General features: G+C 38.5%; 1 long non-coding RNA gene and 1 other non-coding gene across 2 annotated transcripts; both read right to left on the bottom strand.

Annotated features, from left to right (window-relative positions):
• Positions 1 to 952: 952 nt before the first annotated feature.
• On the bottom strand, positions 953 to 11,877 carry LOC122434917. The gene is made up of 2 exons (XR_006267499.1): positions 11,838 to 11,877; positions 953 to 1,070 (listed from the first exon to the last, which is right to left on the bottom strand). It is a non-coding gene; the product is annotated as an uncharacterized LOC122434917 (long non-coding RNA).
• Positions 11,878 to 12,286: 409 nt separating this feature from the next.
• Positions 12,287 to 12,393, bottom strand: LOC122436257. Its single transcript, XR_006267991.1, has one exon. It is a non-coding gene; the product is annotated as a U6 spliceosomal RNA (small nuclear RNA).
• Positions 12,394 to 13,539: the final 1,146 nt, after the last annotated feature.

The raw sequence follows: 13,539 nt of genomic DNA, 5'->3' as shown, positions 1-13,539 counted from the left end.
ACCACATTCTGTCAGACCTCTCCACCATGACCCGTCCATCTTGGTTCGCCCTACACAGCATGGCTCATAGTTTCATTGAGTTATACAAGGCTGTGGTCCATGTGATTCAATTGGTTAGTTTTCTGTGATTGTGGTTTTCTATCTGTCTGCCCTCTGATGGAGAAGGATAAGAGGCTTATGGAAGCTTTTCTATGGGAGAGACTGACTGAGGGGGAAACTGGGTCTTTTTCTGATGGGTGGGGCCATGCTCAGTAAATCTTTAGTCCAATTTTCTGTTGAAGGGTGGTGCTGTGTTCCCTCTCTGTTATTTGATCTGAGGCCAAACTATGGTGGAGGTAATGAAGATAATTGCAACCTTCTTCAAAAGTTCCCATGCAAGCAATGCTGCACTCAGTGCCCCCAGTCCTGCAGCAGGCCACCCCTGACCCACGCCTTCACTGGAGACTCCTGGACACTCACAGGCAAGTCTGGATCAGCCTCTTGTGGGGTCCCTGCTCCTTTCTCCTGGGTCCTGGTAGCCACAAGGTTCTGTTTGTGCCCTCCAAGAGTCTGTTTCCCAGTCCTGTGTAAGTTCTGGTGGCTCTACATTGGGGTTAATGGCGACCTCCTCCAGGAGGGTTTATGCCACACCCAGGTCTGCTGCACCCAGAGCCCCTACCCCTGCATCAGTCCACTGCTGACTGTTACCTCCTCAGGAGACACTCAAACACAGTTCTGCTTCAGTCTCTGTGGGTCTGGTAAGATCTTTCAATTGTTAGTTCTAATCCTGTCATCTTAAAATGTAAATTATGGGAGTGGGTCTAGTAAGATCTTTAGAACCTTAAGACATTCTTTTGATTTATTGTAATAACCAATTTAAAAAGTATATAATTCCCTTTCTAAGACTAGTGAAGAGGGCACTCCCTGTCCCCCTTCTGATGCTCATGTCAGAAGTGTTCTCTGTCCATTTTCTTACTTTAATAAAACTGCTACACAAAAGCTCTTGAGTGATCAAGCCTGGTCCCTGGTCCTGAAGCTAAATCTTCTTCTTTGGAGCTCATGAATCTGACATCATTCATCATAAGCTAGTACTCCAGTATAAAATAAAAAGTAAACAAAATGGAACAATTTATACAGACCATAAAAATATGTTTAGCATAATTAGAAACATAAAAAAGCAATCAAAATCATGAAAAATACAATGAAATAAGAACAGACATTTTAAAAGTAGTCAAGTAGAATTTGTAGAAATAAAAAAAAGGTTATTGAAATTTTAAAACTGTTGGACAATTTAATCTGTGAATTATACATAGCTAAAGAGAGCCATGAAATCAGAAGAGAATTGCTTCTTGGCAGGAAAGCAATGACAAACCTAGGCAGTGTTATATGAAAAACAGAGACATTACTCTGCTGATAAAGTTCCGTATAGTAAGGCTATGGTCTTCCCATTGGTCATGTACAGTCGTGAGAGCTGGACCATAAAAAAAAGCACAACACCAAAGAACTGATGCCTTTGAACTGTGGTGCTGGAGAAGACTCCTGAAAGTCCCTTGGACAGCAAGGAGATTAAACCAGTCAACCTTAAGGGAAATGAACCCTGAATATTCACTGGAAGGACTGATGCAGAAGCTCCATTGTTTTGGCCATCTGATGCGAACAGACAACTCATTAGAAAAGTCCCTGATGCCGGGAAAGATTGAGGGCAGAAGGAGAAGAGGGTGTCAGAAGATGAGACAGCTGGATGGCATCACCAGTGCAGTGAACATGAACTTGGGCAAACTCTGGGAGATGGTGAGGGACAGGGAGGCCTGGTGTGCTGTAGTCTGTGGAGTCGGAAAGAGTTGGACACGACTGGGCGACTGAACAACAACAAAAGAGAGGTTTAGTCACCAAGAAGGTAAATCTGAGCATGTTGATCAGAATGAAGTGTGATGAGATAAAGGGATGGAAAATATGAAAGAAGGGTTAAGAGACATTAAGAGATTGGCAGAGGGGCAGTACTTGCAGGATAATAACTGATAATTTTTCATAATGGATTAAAGGCATAATTCCTAAAATTTTAAAAATACAGCATGTCCTGAGTAGGATTAAGCAAACATGCCTACATCTAGACATGTGTAGGCAAAAAAACAAAGAATAAAGCAAGCAAAAAGAAAAACCATATTAGCCAGAATACTAACAATAAGACAGACAGTGGGTTTTGCTGCAGCAGTAATACAGACCTAGTAACATGGAATAATATCTCAAAATGATGAGGGAAATTACCTGTCACCTATAATTTCACATCTAGCTAAAATAACATTCAAAATTAAGGTCAAAATGAAGACTTAGACAAAAAGATTCATTTTCTTTTTTCATGTTTCTTAGTCAAACATTTAAGTTATGAAATTGACCAAAAGAAAAAAAAACATAATGACTGAACAGATAGAATCAATAATCTATAAACTATTTATAAAGTGAGCACTAGGCTCAGGTGGTTTTACAAGCAAGTTTTACTAAAAAGGAAAACAACCCAAACGAGAAATGGTCAAAGGAAGAACAGATTATTCAGAGAGGAGAAATTCTCATTGGCTAACAAACCTAGTGTAAAGTTTCTCAGCCTCATTTATGATCAGAGGAAAGAAAATTCAAATAATAATGAAATATCATTCTGCCATTTGCAGGTTGGCAAGTATTGTTCAGATCTGAAAACACCAAATACTGGCCTGAGTTGAACATAGAGAAATAGGAAGTCAAAGGCATTGGTGGTAGACTATGGATTGAATTGCTTACTCTGGGAAGCACTTTTGCAACGCTTAATAAAGATGGAGATAAACATACACATCAAGTGGGCAATTCCATTTCTAGAAACTTTCACATGTGTGCATAGGAAGACAAGTACAAGGTGATTTAGTGGAACACTGGAGATAATCTAACTCTATTCATCAATAGAATAGTGGGGAGCTGCAGTATTCAGAAAATGGGTATCATCCAGGAGTGGAGATGCATGGACTCAGTCTGCATATATTAGCTGAATGAATCCAAAGAACAAAATGTTGAATGAAAGTAGCAAGTCACGCACTATACATCATTATATCATTTATGTATGAATTAAACCACAAACGAAAACAGTGTAATTTCCTATGGACATATGCTTATGTTGTTAAAAGTTAAAAACACACAGAAGAATACACATCAACTTCAGGCTGAATGAAGATAGGATGGAGTGGTAACTGCTGTATCTCTAACACTTTATTTTTAAAAAAGATTTAAAAAATGTAAGACATTTCTACTTATCTAGTATTGGTCTAGGAACCAAGGTATATTATATGATTTTCTGTACTGTGACTGTATGTTTGAAAATGCCCTATACTTCTAGACAAAATAAGACCCATATGTTTGTATAAATCACCAGATTATTTTTCCTGGGGATTGCATTCTTATTATTTTTTGTATCTGTAGCAGAGGAATAGCACAGCCAAGTCCATAAACAGTTTTACCATACATAAAATTTATATTATGTATATTGGTATTCAGAACTGTCTCAAACCTGGTCCCTGCCCTCTGGGATATAAGCAGGGATGGAAATTGTTAGCCTGGAATTTAAGGATGACTAGCTGACAATGAATGTTTCATGTGAGACTCTGCCACCTACTTGCTGTATGGCTCCTTAACTAGCTTAAAGGAGGCCATGCAGTTATCATGGTTCCACGTTCACCCTTGAGACATGTCTTGTTGTTTATTCTGGCTGCTGGGTTTCCAGCCCTTTCTTTTCCTTTTAAAGTACTGGCTGGTGACACTTAATTTGACAGAAAGAAATGTAGAAGGAAATCTACCTGCAACCAAAGGAAATACACAAGTTCTTATGAACTCCTTTGTGTGCATAAAAGTTAAAAATGTTGATTGAACTCAGCTCATTGAATTTCTATTTCAAACTTTTTCTATGCTAAAGAGTCTGTTCCATGCACACAGTGGTAGTCTGAAACTGCCTTGAAGACTTTGCTATATCCCAGAAGGGAACATTAGCATGTATTTCTGGGAACCTGTTGAAATTAAAAATGAGTATGTATAAGGACTTGGACCACTGGGTGAGAGAGCCTGGAACAGTGTATTTCATTATATAATGTGAGGTATTTACTTCAGGGAAATAAAAATATTTATCTTTGGGTATGATTGGAGAAAAAAAAATCTACAACCATGTCTCAGTGAAAAATTATAACCCACAGATTTTGCTCAGTTTCTAGAAAGACATTGTATTAACACTGACAAATAGGAAAGAAAAATGTTGAATAAAGTCATGACTAGATAGGGTCTGTCCCAGAGCACTTTTAAATCTAGTTGGGAAAAGAGGACGTAGGTTTGTAAAGCAAAGAATGAGCAGAAAACTCTGATGACGTTCTCATGTTTGTATGTCTTAAAAATCCAACTGGCCAGCGAATTTGTTCAGAGCAGCAAATGTTTACTATGCGCTCATGATGTGCCAACAGTTGACATAAGCCCAAGAGATGTAAAATCAAGTCAGAGAAAGTCCTTACCTTGGTCCATAAGGAAATGTGCTCTAAGAGCTACTGGGGCACAAGATGGTTGGAATCTTGAGACATAAATAATCATTAGCCAGGCAAAAAAGATTATTCTAGACACCTTTAAAAGTATGAGTTAAAGATTCCAAGGAGGGGAATTTCATGTAGTTTGAAAGAGTATCAAGTCTTTTTTTTTCCCTTTCACCTGAGTTTTAAACAGTGGTCCTTAAAGTGGGGAATGTGTGTTTATTAGTTGCACAGTCGTGTCCTACGCTTTGCCACCCCATGGACTGTAGCCTGCCAGGCTCCTCTGTCCATGGGGATTCTACAGGCAGGAATACTGCAGTGCATTGCCATGCCCTCCTCCAGGGGACCTTCCTGACCCAGGAATCGAACCCAGGTCTTCCTGCATTGCAGGCAGATTCATTACCGTCTGAGCCACCAGGTAAGCTCCCATAAAGTGGAGAACAGAATGCTCCAAAACCCTTTTGTGTTTGCATGCAGAATTGGCTCTCCTCATCCCTGGTGCCACAGGCTAAGTATAAGGAAGGAGATAATGGGATGAGGGCAGACTGTTGGTTTTTTTTTTTTTTTTTGCACTTCATTGCTTGGCTCGTGGATGGATGAATGGATGGACAGAAAGGCATAGAAAACAGAAGCTTTGTACAAATACAAAAATATCTATATCTCTTTCTAGAAGGCTTGTTGAATCGAATTAACTACCAGTTAACAAACTAAATTGTTATTTACTTCACTGCAGGGAGATAGGATGGACATTGCTCAATTTTCTAGGCCCTCCCGTCCAATTTCGATGCTTTTTGACATGGAGAATTAGGAGGCTCTAGGTCTGCAGGCTCAGATTTTATGTCAGTGTACAGGGGGGATGGAAATCCCCTCCCCCATCAACTTAAATGTGTGCTCGGTTCCCCTATAGGAACCTAAACTTATTATAAATATTGACTGCGCTCAATGCCAAGTATTTCTGACTGATAAGTTTATTACTTTCAGATTGCATCCTGTGTCTTGGTGCCTGAGGCATGCTGGGAACACCCACCGAGGTGCTGATGTTTTATTCTCATCCAACTTAAATAAGTTATTTTTCAATGATTTCACCATACTCCCAACACTGTGGGAGCAAAATATTTTTTTCCACACACAAAGCTGATTCTGCTCAACATATTAATTATTATATATGTTGACAATGATATATATAACTATAAGATCTTTTACTTCAACAGTGTAAAAAAAATTCTCTCTTCCAATATTTTGCCATCTTGATCGCTAATGTAATGTGTTCTGTCCTGGATCTTCATTTTTCTTTCTCCTCAAATGACATTCACTGGTGGAAAAAATTACGCTGGTGAAAGCAGTCTTTGAATTTTCATACTCTGAAAAGTTTGATATTTATTGGCTTTCAACCTAACCTGGTTTTGCTTTCCAATTTCTGTTCAAAGAGGCACTTCATAAAATATGATTTGAGGTTCAGATTTCTAGAGGGCAGAAAAGTCTTAAAAGTAATGAGAAGAATGTGATATAAATGAAACTAACTTTTTAAAAAGGATATTTATCTATCTTAATCATGGGTAACTTGTGATCCTCAACTAGAACTTTTTGCTCTCAAAAAGTAAAACAATGTCAGGAAAAGTTCTTTGATATGAAAACTGACATGGATCCACTGTCTACACAATCAATGAGGAAGTCTTTCTCTGTAGGTAAGTATCAGTCCGTGCTCAGTCAGGAGACAGAAATCACACCAGCAATTTTAATAGAATTTTTAAAATTATTTTTTAATTAATTTTTTAAAGTATACAATTTTAAAGGTCACTTTCCACTTACAATTATTACAAAATGTTGGCTCTGTCCCCATGTTGTACAGTACATCCTTGAGTCTATCTTACACCCAATAGTCTGTGCCTCCCACTCCCCCACCCCTATCTTGCCTCTCCTCCCTTCCCTCTCCCCACTGGTAACCACTAGTTTGTTTTCTATTACTGTGCATCTGCTTCTTTTTTACTATATTCACTGGTTTGTTGTATCTTTTAGATTCCATGTATAAGTGATATTGTAAAGTATTTGGCTTTCTTCATAGAATTGAATATAAAGAATTGCTAACTAGGTATATTGTTAACTAGGTAACTGAAAAGGGCACGGTAGAAGTTGCAAATACAGGAAGCAGCTCTTACCCCTGGGGAAACAAAAGAGGTTGGAAATGTAATGTTTTAGCAGATTGGAGGAGGAGGAGCCCATGTATTTAAAACTTGGAGCCCTGAGAAAGTCACACTGCTTGGTTGGAGCTGGTGTCTGTGGGTGGTGGTAGAGTGCAGTGAGGTTGACTGTGCCTGTGTTGTTTTTTTTAAATTTTATTATTTTAAGTTATAGTTGTTATACAGCTATTAAGTTATACAGCCAGGGTAAAGAGGTGAGACTGGGGTGATGATGATAGAAACAAGAATCCAACTGGAAGCCCATAGAAAGCAAACAGGAAACAGGAAAAAAACAAGTCCCTCTTCCTTCTACAACCTTACTGTCTATTTGCATCTCCTAGTGAGAGCCTAACAGACCTTACCTGGCAACTGAAAAATGTGTTTTGTAGAATCTCAGTCCCAGCATCAAAGAGTGGACTATGGCAGGGAAGTTTGGAGCTGGGGGACACTAGTTTAATAACCAGCATGGAAGTTTGCAGAAGTAACCCCATCTATGGTATAATGTGATTATGAAATTAAAAGTACTGCCTATAGACCACTTGGATGGCCATGTTAATTGACTCCATATCATCCAGGGGTCCCTAATGATTTATCTGAGCCCAAACCCATACCCCTTGCTAGTGAGTGATATAGAAATGAGTTTCTCATATTTTATGGTAACCTAAAGAGTTTTATATGGCCTTCAGCAAATTAATTCAATTGGTCCAGTGCAAGGATTTTTAATAAGCTGCAACCACTAGCATTAGGACTTAGATCCAGAGAGCTGACATGTAGCAAATTTGGGCCCCTGTTGTCTGCTTTATATCAAAGACCCAGAAGCATTGTTGAAAACTTTAATAAATTTCTTATAAAGAAAAAGAAAAAACTAAGCAAAATAGTTAGGGCAAGATAAGTTTGTCCATTTTCATTTGTTCATTCAGCATTATTCTAGTATTCCTAGACAGTGCATTTAGACAAGAAAAATAAATAAGATACATATATGAATATTAGAAACTGTCATGATTCGGAGTTATTATCATTATCCTCCTAGAAATGCCTATTCAATCAACTCAAACTCTAACAGAATATTCGATTTCAGTCAGTAAGCCAGATGTAAGATTAGCATATGCAAATCAGTAGCTTTCCTTCAAGTCAGCCACAACCAAGTAGAAAATATAACAGTGAACACAAAAAGAATTTAAACCTTATTCTTAGTACTATTAAAAACTGAAATACTACTGGCTTTATAAATAAAATTGTATGAGAACACAACCACACATTATTCATATGTGTATCATGTGTGGTTATTTTTGTACTACAACATAGAGTTCAGTAGTTGTAGCAGAGACTCTATGGCCCAGAGAATGGGCAACATTTATCATCTGGTCCTTTACAGAAAGTGTTGGCTGATCCTCTATCTCTGTGATCACATTAGAGATGAGCCCAGTCCACATTTGCATTTGTGTTTCTAATCACACTAGAGCCTGAAGTGACTGTATTTACTGTCTTTTTAAAATAGAAATGTAATAAGTTTACAATGGGCTTCCCTGGTGGTTTAGCAGTAAGGAATTCGCCTGCCAATGCATGAGACTCAGGTTCAATCCCTGGTGGGGAAGATCCCCTGGAGAAGGTCATGGCAATCCTCTCCAGTGTTCTTGCCTGAGAATCCCATGGACAGAGGAGCCTGGTGGGCTACAGTCCATGGGGTCACAGAGTCAGACACGACTGAGCAGCTCAACAACAGCAGCAGCAGCAGCAAGTTTCCAATATTGTGTTACTTTCAAGTATACATTAAAGTGATTCAATTATATGTGTGTGTGTACTTTCTCAGATTCTTTTCCATTATAGGTTACTGTAAGATATTGAATATAGTTCCCTGGGCTGTACAGTAGATCCTTGTTGGGTATCTGTTTTATGTATAGTGTCTTATATATGTTAACCCCGAACTCCTAATTTATCTCTGCCTCCCATCACTATCCCCTTTGGTAACCACAAATTTGTTTTCTGTGTCTGTGCATCTATTTCTGTTTTGTAAATAAGTTTATTTGTACCATGTTTTAATACTCCATGTAAAAATATATGATATTTGTCTTTCTCTGATTTACTCAGTATGATAATCTCCAGGTCCATTCATGTTGTTGCAGATGGCATTATTTCATTCTTTTTTATGATTGAGTAATATTCCTCTGTGTGTGTGTGTGTGTGTGTGTGTGTGTGTAAAACCTCTTCTCTATCCATTTATCTGACAGTGGACATTTAGGTTGCTTCCATTTCTTGGCTATTGTAAATAGCGCTGCTGTGAATATAGAGGTGCATGTATCTTTTCAAATTAGAGAGTTTTTTTCCTGAATATATGCCCAGGATTAGGATTGCAGGATCATATGCTAACTCTATTTTTAGTCTGTTAAGGAACCTCCATACTATTCTGCATAGTGGGTACGCCAATTTACATTACCACCAACAGTGTTTGAGGGTTCTCTTTTCTTCACACCTTCTCCAGCATTTTTATTGTGGATTTGTTTTAATTGGAGGATAATTACTTTACAATGTTGTGTTGGTTTCTGCCATACCACAGTGGAAATCAGGCCTGATTATGTATATCCTGTCCTCTTGAGCCTCCCCGCTCCCATCCCACCCCTCTAGGTCATCACCGAGGGCCAGGCTGGGCTCCTTGTGTTATGCACCAGCTTCCCACTAGCTAGCTATTTTACTGACAGTCATTCTGACCGGTGTCCCACTCTCACCAACATACAAACATGCACAGATGTGCATGCACACTCAAACACATCAACTCCACAGACATTCTCTGTGGTGAGGGAAGGGCAGCTAGTAAGCCTTTGTTCATTTCTTCCTGTTGTCTCCAACCTAAGTAGCTTGTATTATAATGTTTCAGGCCCACACTCATCACCCCAGCATCAAACTCAGAGGCTTTGAGGGAAAAACAAAACCTAGTAGCTAGCTCGGGAACCTCTGATGTATTCTTTCTTAAATAGAGCACACAATAAAATACTATAAATATCACAATATTATGTGATTTTTTTTAATGTGTGTGTACAGTCTGGGAAAAGTCTGTTTTGCAAAAGAAAAAAATAAGTCGCATTAAAACAAACCACACACCAACAGCTAAAGCAATGCTCAAAAATATCTGAAAACTCTAGCTGGGTTATTTTGCCTGTGTAATTTTCTTCTAATGACTACTTAGCAGGTAAAGGAAGAACAGAGAGACTAGTGCTTCTAGAATAGTATTCTTAAGAATTCCCTTAATAGCCTACTATTACAAATAAAGCTGTAGGCAGCTTGAGCCAACATGAAGTTATAATGTTAGTAGATAAAAATAGTTACCATAGTTACCTTTCTCCCACTAGAAAAAATTCAACTGCCTACAGCTATCCCTCTTAGGGATTTTGTAACAAAGCAGGGAGGCCTGGTTTTATCTGGTAGCTTCAGAACACTGTGGCATCTGAGAAAATGAGCTTGGAGTTGTTACAGTAAACTGGCAGTGATGTTGCTACCTCTGGTATCCCTACTCCCATTTTATTCATCCAAGAACAGAAATCTCTGTCTTAAGGTCTGTGAACATTCAGTGATGAGAGAAGAAACTTGACAATACAGAATTCCGACTCCTGGTATGAGTGAAACTCTTATTTTGTGAAACTTCAGAGCAGTGAAATTTCCCTTTGGTTTAATTGACAACTTTGAGGTAAAAATGACAGGGAAAATAATCTTGGTTTAAAACTGAATTGTGATAGCTATTCATCTCCATGGAAAAACACAGTAAGTGATAGCAACTGGAGGATTGTAGATGGTTCTCAAGTGAGTGAGTTCAGCTCAAGGTTCCTCTAACAGAGAATTACTGACACCAGGCTAGATGCTTATTGTTTCCAAACTGGTGAAGATATTGTACTGTGAGGTCATGCAGCGTCTAATCACTGGTTTCAGAGTAGTTTAATTCACCCATTTGATATTTGGCTGGTGGATTTACATTCTTTCACAAATAATGATGCAATTTTGTTTTTGTCTGATGACCTCATTTGCATTTTCATATTGCTAGAACCTACAGACTTTTTAATGCACATACAGCCTACAGACTGTATTTTTAATGTTTTTCTGATGGCATGAGTAATAAATATTCATTATTGAAAATACATGAAAAATTCAAAAAGACCTGAAGGTGAAAATGAACTGTTATCCATAATAAAACCCCAGAGTTTGACATGTAGATGAATCTACTTCCAGTATTTTATATATAATATCAACATACAATATCCATTGTGTGCATATATGTAATACATATATGTACAGTGGGCTTCCCTGGTGTCTCAGGTGGTAAAGGATTTGCCTGAAATGTAGGAGACCCAGGTTTGATTCCTGGGTTGGGAAGATCCCCTTAAGAAGGGAATGGCAACCCACTCCAGTATTTGTGCCTGGTGAATTCCATGGATGGGGAACCTGGTGGGCTACAGTCCGTGGGATCAGAAAGTCAGACATGACTGACTAACATTTTCACTTTTCATTTTCATATGTACAATGTATGTGTGTCATATATATATATATACCATTTCCATATCCACTGTTCTACTTATGGACATTGGGTTTTTTCCAGTTTGGGCTGCTGTGAATCAAGAGGCTATGAACATTCTTATGTACATCTTATTTTCTTGAACATATACACTTATTTCTCTTGGAATTGCTGGATCACAGAGTAGGCATGTTTAGAAATATGTCTTCTTAGATGAGGGCAGAAGCTCATATGAGAAAAGAAAAAATTGATTAAGCCCCTGAATATAGGAATGGATGCTGACAAGTGCCAATAGAGAGGGAAAGCTGGTCCCAGTCACCTCAGTTGTCATGGACGTGAGGCAGCCAGGAGGACGTATCACAGGGGCAAAGTATTCCCACGGTGTCAAGAAGCCTGGCCAGTGATACCATAGAAAAAAAAATTCCTTGGGCCAATTTTAAGACTCCCAATTTCCTCTAAAATGTATTTTTCTTTGGAAGTCAGAAAGAAGACAAACTAAGTACCCTTTAATACTCCTCCCCCACAGATGTGAAAGAAGAAAGGCTCTTTCTAAGAGTTAGTGTAGTTTTAGCGTGATGCTACATGTGATGCTGATTCATGACAAGATAAGAAACAGGCATGCGTGCACGTTCAGTCATGTCTTACTCTTTTGCGAACCCATGGACTATAGCCCACCAGGCACCTCTGTCTATGGGGTTCTCCAGCAAGATACTAGAGTGGGTTGCCATTTCCTTCTCCAGGGGATTTTCCCGACCCAGGGATCGAACTCAGGTCTCCTGCCTTGACAGGTGAATTGTTTACCACTGAGCATCTGGGAAACCCTAAGAAACAGACTCCAGAATGTAAATCAGTGCACTGCTTACTTTATTGAAGAAATTCTGGTACCAAAAAAATCAGATGAATTAAACATTGTTCTTATATATTTGACTTACATGCTGGCCCACGTTCCTTAGCTCATCAGAAATCAATACCAATTTGCTAATGGGCAACCAATCTGCAGAATAGACAGGCTTTGGAATAATATAATCTGAGTTCACATGTTTCCTATGCTACTTATTCTGTGACTTTGCATATATATTTTTTTTTTTCAAATGAAAGGTCAATTTAAAAATATGGAACGCTTCACGAATTTGCGTGTCATCCTTGCGCAGGGGCCATGCTAATCTTCTCTGTATCGTTCCAATTTTAGTATATGTGCTGCCGAAGCGAGCACTGCATATATTTCTTAATCACCTTAGACCTCAATTTTCTCATCTGTAAAATAGAAATGATATCAGTACCTAACATGGGGGTATGTGAAGGATTTGGATACATACACGTAAAGTGTTTGCTGCTGACCCAAAGTAAGTGGCTATGTTTGTGCATGCAGTCCAGATTCTGTGAAATGTGATAGGCCCAGAGTGTACTTTAGCAACTCAATCCTAGCTTTTTACCATGTAGAACAGGTACTGCAAGCAATGGATTAGAAAACCATTGCTGAAATTGCTAAGCTTCATTTTGCCTTCCTGGAGAAGAAGTTCCATGTTCTGTATAGGCATTAGAGAGGAGGTGGGAGAGGGGATCGGGATGGGGAACACATGTAAATCCATGGCTGATTCATGTCAATGTATGACAAAAACCACTACAATATTGTAAAGTAATTAGCCTCCAACTAATAAAAATAAATGGAAAAAAAACAAAAAACAAAAAACAAAACAAAAAGCTTGCTTTCTCAAATGAGAAAATATGCCAGTAAATTAACAAATGCCTTTGTTTTATCTCTACGCATTAAGATTCTTTATTTACATGTTGTTCTGCACCCATTGGACTGTGAATTCCTCAAGGTCAAAGGCTTTGATTAATTTTCTTTGTATTTCTTGTATGCCTGGCACATGGTGGACGGTCAACACATTTTTATTGAACCAGTGGAATGGCAGAGTCCTGACATTAACTGCAAGCAGAAGATAGTACAAGCCTTTGTCTACTGTAATTGGACTGACCTTTCCAAATGAATAAGTAATTTCTCTGTGTTGTCTGGTCTTCCATGAATTACAGTTGGTAGTATTTGACAATTAATTAGGATATGCTAATGTTAAAATGTAAGCATCATTAGGTGTGCATCAGAGAAAAGATGGATGAACAGTTTGGAGTGGTACATGATGTATTCAGTTTCCACAAGGTCGCCCAAGATCTAAAATCTCCTATAGCTTCTTTTGCTCTGACCAAGCAGAATTTTGATTATTGATTTTTGGATTATTTGAGGACAGCATAAAATTTGGTACAGAGTTAAGATTCTGGGCTAAGATGTTATTTTGGGGTGAAAGGTGATGTATCTCACCTGATTTATGTGCCTCCCCACTTTCTCTTGACCCCTTCTGTG

The sequence above is a fragment of the Cervus canadensis genome, chromosome X, assembly GCF_019320065.1.
Source record: "Cervus canadensis isolate Bull #8, Minnesota chromosome X, ASM1932006v1, whole genome shotgun sequence".
Lineage (NCBI taxonomy): Eukaryota > Metazoa > Chordata > Mammalia > Artiodactyla > Cervidae > Cervus > Cervus canadensis.
This window is presented reverse-complemented; position numbering and strand designations above follow the sequence as displayed.